Below are 11,678 nucleotides of genomic sequence, written 5' to 3'. Positions count from 1 at the left end.
AAAATATCAGCATTACATTGGGATATACCAGTTATATTCCCTAGTTAGCTAGATGTCAGTGTGGTCCTGCTGTAAAAGTAGGGACATACTAAAAGCCTCAGTCATTTAAAAATAATTTTAGCCCAAGTAAAATGAAAGAATTTTTTTTCTCAAGAAGCATAAAGAATTTTTTTTTAAAGTTATATTACATCATAGCTATGTAAAATCAGTATAGTAAGCCCTGCGAAATTTTGTTGATTTTGTTTTTTTAAGAATGTCAGCAGCTTTTTATTGATGAAGAACCGCTTGTTATCACCAATCTGCACATGAAATGGAAGGGGAAGAGATTCTGGAAAACAACTTCTGTTTCAGCCTTGCAAGATGCTGCATGATGGGGTGAGTACATACATGGACTGGGCATAGAATCTCTGTGAAGAGTGATTAATGTATAGTCAAATGACAAGGAAAGAAATTTGAGCATGTAGTGCCAAGAAATAATTGATAAACAGAAAGTAGTAGCATAATCATGAGAACAAAGTAAAACTTCCTTATGTTCTGATATCTACTGCTGTCTTAGGTGCTAGTCAGTAGAATTCTGAATTCCTAATGTTTTAGAAGTAGAGTGCTCAGCATTTCACAGGACCAGGTCTGTTAAATACTGAATGACTTTTTATGAAGTAGAAGGCTGAATTTTTCACTGAATTAAAAAGTACTTGTCTGGTAAGGTTAGGCTCTTAATCATCACTATAAAACTAAAATAAAACTTAAATAAAACTAAAATCTCTCAAAGAGTGTGATATTTGACATGTTTTAAAGATATTCAACTGATATGAGGAGATTGTTGTGTGACCAGATTGCATGGGGCATTGAGATGTTGCCAAATCTGACTCCACTTCCTCATACCACTTCTCATAGTTTCTGCTTATGAAACAATATTTATTTATAAGTGCATTGCATGTGTCTTTAAATATCAAAGAAGTGTAATTTCTGTGTCCAGTGAAGGACTTCTCGTGCACAGATTAATACAAATTATAAACCACAACTCATTGGCATTCTAGTCCTGACTGAGGCTTGAGTTGTTACGTGACTGGTTTGTATAAACCGAGAAATTATTCACTAAATCTTTCCAAATAGTAAAAGAAACTTGTTCCAAAATGTGTCTGCCTTGAGGAACTCAGAGCAGTGAGCTGAAGTTGTACAGTTGTACTGAGGTTGTACAGCTCTTTGGCATTTGTTTCCAGGCCGCTGAAATACATGTGCAAGTGGGTTAGCCCAGTATTTTCATATTTCATATTTTTTTATCTCGTTAGTTTGTTTTCATTTTGTTGAGAAGTACCTAGAAGGAAACCAGAGCTGCTGTTTGGTGTTCTGGTTGAGTAAACTCAACACTCATTTGTGAGTGTATACATCCTGGGGCTGAGAGAACTTATTGTTGTGAATAGTTTAGACTTTGATATATTTTACGTGGAAAAATAATACCACAATAACTTAATATTATTTACATTTTAAAACAAAAAAAATCATAAAATGGATCATTTGAAACGCTTCTGTGGCCTGTGATTAAGGTTTGGAGGCAGGTCTTACTGTTTTGTTGTGTATATCCATGCATCCAGCACTGTTACGCTGAGTAAGTTAAGCTAAGTAACCTGCACATAGGCTTGTATTGCCATTCTTTGTTTTGTTTTGTTTTGTTACACGATTAAGTGCTACATGCCTGTTTTGTTTTAAAAATTATTTATGGGAAATAATAACAAATCACAGGACAAACCACTGAACATGAACGTTCAGAAGGTAAGAAAAACTCTTGTCTGTTTGCAAAACTGATTTGGAAGTGAAGACTTGAATTACTGATGACATTTCCTAACCTGCTGTTAGTGTTGCTGCTTCAGGAAGAATGGTACAAAATACTTGACATTGGAGTCATGGGGCAGGCTCCCATAAAACCAAACCAAACTCTGGCATCTTTATTCAACGTGTATGGGAAAAGTTCACTGGAGTAGTAAGGCTGAAGAATATACTATGGAACCAGTTGGATCTGAGGGGGAGGATGAGGGAGAAGATGGGTGTTGTGTCAGGAGACTGCTTTGGAGACTGTTTATTAGCAGGCAGGTGGCATTCTGTCCAACAGGGCTGAGGAATCCTCCAGTACAGCTGTCAATTAATTCATACACTCTGCTATTAAAACACAATTAATTGCAGCCCACAGGTCATAGTGAGTATTGTTGGCTTGTTGGCAGTTTTCAATGGAAGGTTACAAAATAGCTATATACATACATATATATATATATATATATGTATATGTATATATAAAGATAAAGTGAAGTTTATCTATTCTTACCCAGCTCAGGATAAAGGACATGCTGTGTGCAGTCAAGCAGGCCAGTCTGATCAAGTCGAGTAGCAACTTTAGTACCCGTCTAAGCAAGAGACAAGCAGCACAGGGTACTGCCTCTGAACAAAGCAGCAGCTGTACCTGTTGTTCTGTGCTGCCACACAGATGTAACTGTACATAAACAGGCCAATATTTTCAAACAGCTGTCAAATTTTCTAGTTTTGGGCCCCTGATTTTCAGCATACTGAGCTGCTGTCATTCTAACAGAATTTACAAGGAGTTGCATTTTCTCAAGATTGTAAATCCTGTAATAAATCCTGTGGAAATGTAATAGTGATTACCCTCTAAGAATATAGAATTGTTCCATTTGTGGCTATCATTAATTTTATTTCTCTTTTACATGGCAAGGGTGTGTGTGTGTATGAATGAACACATAAGTGCAAAAAAGAATAGGATGTCCTCTGTCAGTGGCTCCTGATAGCCCTGCAAATACAGGCTACAGCAAGAAGTGTGGCTACACAGCATGGCTGGATCTGATCTAGGCTCCTGCTTTCCTTCTGCCATCCACACGTTTCTCTCCGTCTTTTTTCTGCCCCTCTGGGGGTCTGTTCAGCTCTCTATAGCTGTTTATGGTTTTCCTGCGTTACACTTCTACCGATTCAGTGAACAGAATTGTTTCACCGGGGCTGTGTATACACTGGGGAATGAAACTCGCCAGGGACTGTTCCTGAGAGCTGGATCGGAGTGTCGGGATTGCAGGGTCGCAGCCGTGCTGCTCCTCAGGCGCAGAGCAACGAGTGCCCTGGGCCGGGCGCTCTCCTGGGAGCGTGCCAGGCTGCTGCGGGCCAGAGCGGTGTCGGGTAGATAATTCCCGCTGCCAGAGGTGGCCAGCGGGATCGGGCAGCGAGAGAGCCAGCACAGGCACCGGGGAGCAGCGTGGCTTGGAAGGGGAGAGGGAGAGGGAAGGTGCGGGGCAGGCAGTGTCAGGAGCTACTGAAGGGATATCCTTTTGATGTGAGGGAGCTGTTACGTTACTCAAGCTGACTTGTCTAGGTACCCTTCAGGTAACTTTATTTTGCAACCAGTAACTCAGGTGTGCTCTGGAGAGGGACTGTGTGCTGTGTCCCCATAACTGCTCTTTCAAAGTCTCATTCAAGCCAGCTGAAATGCCTTACAAAGTGAAGTGAAACTGGAATATGAAAGTACATACATGGCTTTTTAAAGAGGTTTTCTTTTCCTGGCTGTTTCACTGGACTCATATTCTTCCTTCACCTTTCTGCAACTCAGGTGCTTCTTTCGTCAAAAGGAGTGGGGTGGCAGTGCTGGTATTGCTGTTAAGCTGGGCACCAGGTACCCTTCGTGTCATAGAGGATGAGCAGGGAAAACATGGCAGGAAAATAATTGGTTATAGTTTGCCACTTTTTGATCTCACAGGAGTGTGAGGCTTGTGATCTGTATCCTGTAGTGAGTGACCTGATTTAGAGCTGTGAAGTCATGTGTCCCCAGTATATCCTCTATCTGACACGTCAGGAGCTTGAATGTACAAGTACTTGATGTCCATTTGCCAAAAAATGTAGATTAATTGCCTGTTGCCAGGGCTCCTGTCAGAAACGCTAATTCAGTGTAAACTTTGTTTTTGTGTGATACATTTAGCACAAAGAAAAACTTTTAAAGGCAGGGATGTCTGAATTATCAGAATAAAACTGAAGGCCTTTTTCTTAACCAAAAACCCAAACCAAAACCAACAACAAAAAAAAAAAAACAGCAGCAGAAAGTGAAAGAATTTTGTTTCGCATTCCACTCTGGGTACTCTGCGTTGTGGCATGACATTAAATTGAAGTTAGTTTATTTTTAGCAGGTTTCATTTGTTTGTTGACTTAAACGTAACAGCGGAGCAACAAGAGCTTGTAAAAATACTTGTAACGAATGAGTAAAATTGCAGCACAATAAAGAATAAGTAAACTACACAACTTCAGGTGCTAGTTACAGAAGACATTTGAATTTTTTGTGCTGGTAGAAGAGTATAAAAGCTGGCCCATTGGAATTACTCAATTTTCAAAAAGACACTTGCAAGCAGAAGGGGCCTAAATCTGTAATATCCTAACTGAGGGTCATTATTTTTTAAAGGATATAAATCCCTCTGTTAAGCTAAATTTAATTTATCAAATAAGTCCTGTTACTATGTCTGGACAAGGGCATAAAGTTTATCAGTGAAATAAAACCACTGAAGATACACAGTGGTGGTGTTCTCTGCTAAGAAGGGGAATTCAGGCTTCTTGAACCTCTTCCAGAAACAGATGTAAATTCCACTGTAGCTTTTCAAATAGTGAATAATCATGGTCTGTTATGTTTGGTGATGAATCATGCGATGGGTTGCAGATGGTGAGGCGGGTGCAGCTGTGCAGATGCTGGAGGAGCTGAGATAGGAGACTGGAGGACCGAGGGGGTGAAGGTGGTGATTTGGGGATGGGATGATATGGCTGATGGAGGAGAGGGATAAGACAGCTGAAACAGTATTGAAAAGGACTGTAACCTGAGATTTGGGATCGGGAATGTGCTGGTGACTGAAAGGAGGCGTTCTTGAGGCAGAAAGATGTTTTTGTTGTTATTGATCTTTGAAGAAAGAAGTTGCAGTATCAGGTACCAAAGCAACTGGACTTTTGTCCTGAGCCAAAACAATAAGGAACCCAAGCTAGAAGTTTAAGCTATAAATGAGAAGAGAAAACTAAGAGACTTCTTGTCTCTTTTAAAGGAATACTGGTCTTAAGTAGGAGAGCTTTGGTAGGAAAAAGTACAGATGCAAAGTTGTGGGCTTTTTTATTTCTGTTTTTCTGAGCAGGACGTGTAATGAGATCAAGGTGGCAAAATTTGGGAGTTTGTAAGGTAGAGAAGTTGTATCTGTCTAAGTCGACTAAAAATGGGGGGTTGTAAGGCCTAATCATTAAATGGCAGGTAAGACTCAAATGACACTTCACAATCTTAAATCAATATGCTAAACAAATGTTTCAAATTTTTGCATTAGGTAATTTTAATTTAGCTTTTTCTTTTTTTCCCTCTCCTTTTAGATTGAAAGTTTCATTCCAAAACAATAGCTCTTTATTCAGGAAGAATGTTGCCATTAAGGTATCTGCAAGAATTAGTATTTTTGCTCACAGGTCAGAAATCCTCAGCCAAAGTGAATACTTAACCACTATTTCAAGGATAGCCAATTATCTTTTTCTTAATAAAGTGTGTGATTAGGAGTCAAAGTGAGGGACCCTAGAAAACTCTAGAATAATCCAAGTATTGACATAACTTCAAGCACCTATTGTACACTTGTGTGTTCTACAAACCCCAGCAAATATAAAATAAATACCGTAAATTAATTGGGAAAAAAAAGGGTAGTGCAGGCAAATGTCCAGATCAGTCTTGGAAGAGTTATGCCCCAAAACTGAAAGCAATTTTCAGGTTTGTTTTCTCACCTCTTTTGGTCTAGTTACCTGTCAGATATATGCAGTAAGGTCTGTGGTCCTCTGCCCTCACCCAATAATTCTGAACCTGCAAGTCTTCTCAAATTAGAGACAGCAGTAATGGCTGCAAAGGCATTAAAGTTCTGGCATTTTCATGGAAGTTGGTGACTGGGAAGAAGAAAGGAAAACACATTATTGACCCTGCTGAGGAAGTGAGGCAATAGGAATTCAGCAATTGTCTGTTCTGTTTGGCCTGTTGGTTGCCAGCCAGCAAAGGAGGACAAGGGAGTTCAGGCTGTACCATACACAGTGCATTTGTGGTGCTTCGGGGGTGTTGTGGGCAGGGGGCAATAGTAAACACCTGTACGAATGGTACTTCTCAAATCTGGGTACTGCCTCAGTGCTCCCAAGCTTTTATCATGCTATTGAAACTCGCAAAATCACGCACAGCTGCAAAAATTTCATTGCCAGTCAATAAACTCAAAATTAATTGGCATCTGTCAAATATAATACGTGGCCTTGAATGAGGTTGTATTCAGTTGAAGTGTTTATGTCAGAGGAACAATCCTTTGCTCTTCTTTTGAAGAATAAGAAAGGTTGAAATAATACAGGAAGGTTAAATATGCTCAGAAAACAAAAGATTAGGTAATTATTTCTTATCCTTCTTTTATGATAAATTTCAGCTAAAGACTGATTAAGATTCTAATTTCTAAAGAGCATGTTACTGGTACATGTTATGATAAAATATAGATACGATATTTGTTACGATAACATACTAAAGAGTATGTTATCAATAATGTATACCACTTGCTATCACACATAAAGGCCTGCAGATAAAAAACAAAAGGGATTCTTATATCCTGTTTTGTAAGAACACATTTTAAGTTATCCATACTTACACATAAACCCTAAAGATTGTTGAAATATTACCAGTTTCAGAAAGTGCATCCAAGTGTCTGTTTGACTTTAGGTTAGTGGCAATTGGCTTTTTCTTTTCATAAATATGGTATGTCTGAATTTTCACATTGTTAGGATGGGTTACTAGACAATTATGCTTATAAAAGTTATGATGTTTTTCTTGACAAAACATTCATGTGTGTTATGGTTTTGCGGGTTTGTTTGGTTTTGGGTTTTTGTATCAAGCATGTGAGCAAGTAAATCTTCTGAGTGAGAGGTTTACGTAGCAACACCATCAATATGCCAAAAATTTTGCCTTGCACTACATCCGTGTGTATTAGATTATAATTTTAATTGACAATTTCAGTTGCACAGATGTCTTTAATTTGTTACCTTATGAAGTTTATTTTTACCATATGTAGTGAAAATGTACTCTGCAGGAGACTTAGCAAGGGGCTTACATTTTATTTACTTCAGAAATTGATTATATTGGAGATAATAATTTAGTCACCACTCTAAAATGCAATTTCTATTTGCCTGTTACCCTCATATACCTGTATCCTTCAACAAATGAGGTCTCTGTAGAATATCTGGGTATAGTTAGAAAATTGTTGAGCAGGCGCTTTTCATAATCTGAGATGCAGTAATCACATGTATAAGGAAACAATTGCAGCGTCCCAATTTAGACTTAAGGATCTGGTTCCCAGTTGCATGTTGGGGCAAATGTGTGGGCTGTTGGAAAATGCTGTACATGTTGTAATCAACTTTGACTTCACCACTCAAACTACTTTTACATAATAACTTTAGAAAAAAGCCCCTGACAATGGCTTAGGTCATCTAATCTGTGCATGCAGTTCATAAGATAGTTTTTGCGGGATTTTTAGTTCGTTCCTTTTTCTTAATTCTCTTAATTCTGGCCGTACCATGCAACCAGATTTAGCCTCAATCTGAGCTCTGATCTCTGAAATTAAGGTGTCCCTAACTGTTAATCTAACTGTAATATCTGTTACTAACTGTAATATCTTGGCTTATATAATTAGCTCATCAGACATTTGTACAGGATCGCAAAACTTAGAAAACCTGGCAACTTCCAGGTAAATGGGCAAGGAGTTTTTAGGACACACTGAATAAATGGGTAAGGAGTTTTTGGGACACATGAGGAAAGTAAAAGAACTTTAAGTTCATCAACGGGGTAATAAAAATAAATCAAATACTCAGATGACACGTTTGTGTGAACGTGACCTTGGCTCTTGGATCAAATAGCAAATACATGTATGTCATGTTTGTCTGAATGTGACCTCTCCTTGGTTCAAATATCAATCATAAATCAAACCTCAGCTTTTGATGTACATGCAGAGGGAACAGCCTCTTAAATGATGCACCAGATCTCTATTTCTCAGCAGTTGTGGTCTCCACGTGTCAGTGTTCAGCACACACACCCAGCATGTGTGGCAGTATGTTCTGTCAGCTTCATTGCCTACCAGGTGTTTTCACAAAGGCTTTAGAACTCGTAGAACTTTGAAGCACAAACTGCTATGGCTGTTGTGATTAACACATAATCTTTTGAATCCTCCTCAAGCATTGAATAATTGGAGTGGACAGTGACTTGAAGAGATACTGACAGTGAAATGGATTGGTTAAAGAGCAAAACTTAGGGTTTCATTTGGGAGAGGAAAGGAAAAAGAGGGAGTGTATTGCAAGTGTAAAGTTGTAAATGTAACAATGGAGTGGGGTTTTCATTCGAAATTCTGGTGAGCTGTGAGCAGTATTGGTGGAACTGCAGTGAACCTGAAAGGCAGCACATGGCAGAGAACACAGACTACTCTAGAACATAGTGTTTACTAAGATGTTGCCATGGCTTAGTTTCTTGCAGAAAATAAATTCTTATTGTCCTTTTGAATCTCTTTTTAATAAAATATACTTTCTTCAGTGGTTGTGCCTCAAAAATACTGGATACTATGAACTCCAATATGAATATTTGCTTTAAGTGCATTAACAACTAATGTAATAAATTGAATAATCTTCCTTCATACTGCCTTCCACGCTGATTTTTGTAAAGCCATGTTAACAATAGTATCTTGATTCTGTAGATTAGACTAGATATAGGTAGTCAGTTTGACTATAAAAACAGAAACAGACAGCATTACAAATTGAGAGCTTTTTAGGCCTTCTATGTATCTGGACTGTAAATGTTGAAGCAAGACAAAAGACTTTCTTAACATAAAGTTTTTCACTTGAGTCTTTGGCAGTGCTTGCTTGAGTTTGGAACCATCTAAATTTCAGACTGGGTTATAATATAGTTAAAAAAATACAAAAACCTAGGAACTCAAAATATGCAAAGCAACCAACCAACCAAAAAAAAAAAAAAATCCCCAAAGCCCCACAAACAAACAAACAACTCAAAGCAACAAAGATCCCTCCAAAAACACTTATTGAAGAAAATAGTAAAGTGAGGGAGAAAATTATAGGTTTTTCAATAACCCTAAGTATAGTATATAGTTTGTTAATTTATATTACTATTGACTTATACTGAAGTCCTGAGTAGACAGTTCTTTAAAGGATTCAGCAGACACAGATTTAAAAGAAAGCTTTACTTTGACATACAGCTATTTTTGACTTTAGTTTCAGTTACTAGACAGAAAAGTCAAGTCTTCCTATTCCAAATTACAGAAACCTCCAAAGCATTTACTTTTTGGATATGAAAACTCACATTTAGAGGAGAAGAAAAAAAAAGCAACAACCAAAAAATCTCAAAGTCATGTTGGTATTCTATGCAGACTTGAACCTATTTGAGCTTGAAGGCAGTTCAAACAACAACTCAATCTCCCCTCTTTACAATATGGGATTTTCCTTTTATCAGAAGGACCTTGATGCAAATTTGAGTAATGCCATGTTTGATATATCCATTTATGTGGAAGAAAGCAAGCATGATTGAAGATAGGTGTAAACTTGAGATGATAGACCTGTAAGTCTTGTCTTTGGAGCCTGGAGGCAAAGGTTGCAAAACCTTCCTGTCCCGTTGCTGATGAAACCAAATCTGGCTTCTGTTGTTAAAGGGATTGCAGGGGCTTCTTTAAACACAGGCTTCAGATCTTACTGCGCCGATAACCAGGAGCTGTCTTTCTTTACATCTGAAGCTGAGCTGTCTGCTAGAGGCTGACTAGTCTAATGGTGTGGAGGAAATATGGTAAAATCTATTTTCTGGTCTAATATGAAATCATTGTAAGTATAAAGTGTTCTGAACGGAGTTCCTAGTTACCAGCATCTTGAGGGGCTTGTTGAATTTAAAATTCTCCATTAGAAAGCCACTTGATGCTAGGATGCTGTTTTATTCTTTACAAGCAGCAGAAGTCTTTCTTTGAGCTAGATTTTACTCTCAGCTTGAGTTTCCAGCATTGGAACTTTAATTTCATTTTTGTTATTTATTTATTGGAGCATGTTGTGTCAACTCAGAGTAAATGCCTGTATCTTCCATTTACTGGATTTCAGTGGCAGTTTTACTGCTGGAAGGTGAGTATCTGTGGGATGTGCACATAGCAGCCTGCATGAGAGTTCCATGGCCCTGCTGAAAGATGGTAATACCCCTTAACCTAATAGAGGTGCTGTCTGATCTGTAAAGCAGTTTTCACCTCTCACAGAAGACCAAAGACGCATTGGCTTCTTCACTTCAGGCAGTGCAAGTGCCTGGTTTGCAGACCCAGCCAGTCCATACAGTCACTGGATTCTACAGAGGAGATTCAGGCTGTACATGCAGTTATTTTTTAGCCATGCAGCATGTGTATCTGTCTTCCAACTGCTTACTTCTGCTCTCTCCATTGAGCCAGCACTAATATTTGTAAGGCTTTGCAATGAACTGGATCAGAGAAGTGGTCGGATTGAAAAGTATCATGTTTTTAGTGTGTAATCATGGCCACAAAGATCAGTCATGGCTCTGCAAATTCCATTGAGCTTCACTCAACCCAGACATGTTAAGTGAGCTGTTTGACGTTAGGTGAGATGAATTACTTCTCTTATTTCTGTTTGCTGAAAATTAATTTCTGCTTTGTAGTTTTTTCTCTATTAGTAACTGCATCTGTTGTGTGAAAGTGAGAGGGTATGATATTTGAAATAAATACTTTTATTATCTCCTGAATACTTTTGTTGCTGTCCTGTTACTAGTTATTTCTTAAACAGTAATCTTGGCAAAACAAACAATTTTTAAAACTATTTAGTGTATAATAAATGTGTTTAATAAGCAAAAGAAAGCATTGGAGGAAATTGCGGATATATAATCTTGAAGGTCTAGAAAGCAGCTGAATAGTTTAAAGCAGGAAGGTCACATTTAAAAGGAGGGTGAGTGGTCCTGTTCAGAGACATCAACCTGTAATATACACTAGCCAATGTCATTTAAAATCCAGTGGGACAGAAAATCTGGGGACCAAAGAAACGCAGCTTCTGAGCTCAGTAACTTCTCCTTGAGTTTGGCTGAGTAATAGAAAACAAAAAAAACATTCCTATGTTGTTTGTACCGCTTTGTCATGGCTTAACCCCAGGAGGCAACCAAGCCCCACTTGCTCACTCCCCTGCCATGGGGCTGGGAAGAGAACTGGAATCAAGGTTGCATAGAATTTTTCCTTACATGACTTTTAAGATCCTAACTTTATAGCTGTGCTATCAATTTTCAAAATTAGGGTATGTGAATTCTGATTTCTTTTAAAAGCAAGGATATATACAAGTTGCATATGGTATGTTGGAGTATGGCTGAGTAAAGGGAAGAAATATGAATTTTTTCTGGGTGGGTGTCATGGTTTGAAAGACAGGTGTCTGCTAAGGAAGGCAGGAGCCTCCCTTGGAATGGCAGATGTGACCCCCGTTCCCTCCGAGTTATTATAATTTTGAAATTAAGGGGCTTTTAGGCAAATATATGGGAAATAGGAATAACAGTTCTTTACTATTATATATCTGTATGTGTATAACCAGTCAAACAAGCAGCAATAACTATGGCAGTAACAGCAAACAATCACAAACCCAGTGCCAGCCTT

At 38.3% G+C, this 11,678-nt stretch overlaps 1 protein-coding gene across 2 annotated transcripts in view; it reads left to right on the top strand.

The window, feature by feature from the left end:
- The first annotated feature begins 232 nt into the window (after positions 1–232).
- PPARA (peroxisome proliferator activated receptor alpha) overlaps positions 233–11,678 on the top strand; it is a 38,373-nt gene continuing 26,927 nt past the window's right edge. For both annotated transcript variants that reach the window (XM_017730550.1, XM_017730551.1), the window contains exon 1: positions 233–375. The gene's annotated coding sequence lies outside the window, so the exon portion shown is untranslated. The remainder of the gene's footprint in view (positions 376–11,678) is intronic.

This window comes from Corvus brachyrhynchos, unplaced genomic scaffold, assembly GCF_000691975.1.
Source record: "Corvus brachyrhynchos isolate BGI_N302 unplaced genomic scaffold, ASM69197v1 scaffold523, whole genome shotgun sequence".
NCBI lineage: Eukaryota > Metazoa > Chordata > Aves > Passeriformes > Corvidae > Corvus > Corvus brachyrhynchos.
This window is presented reverse-complemented; position numbering and strand designations above follow the sequence as displayed.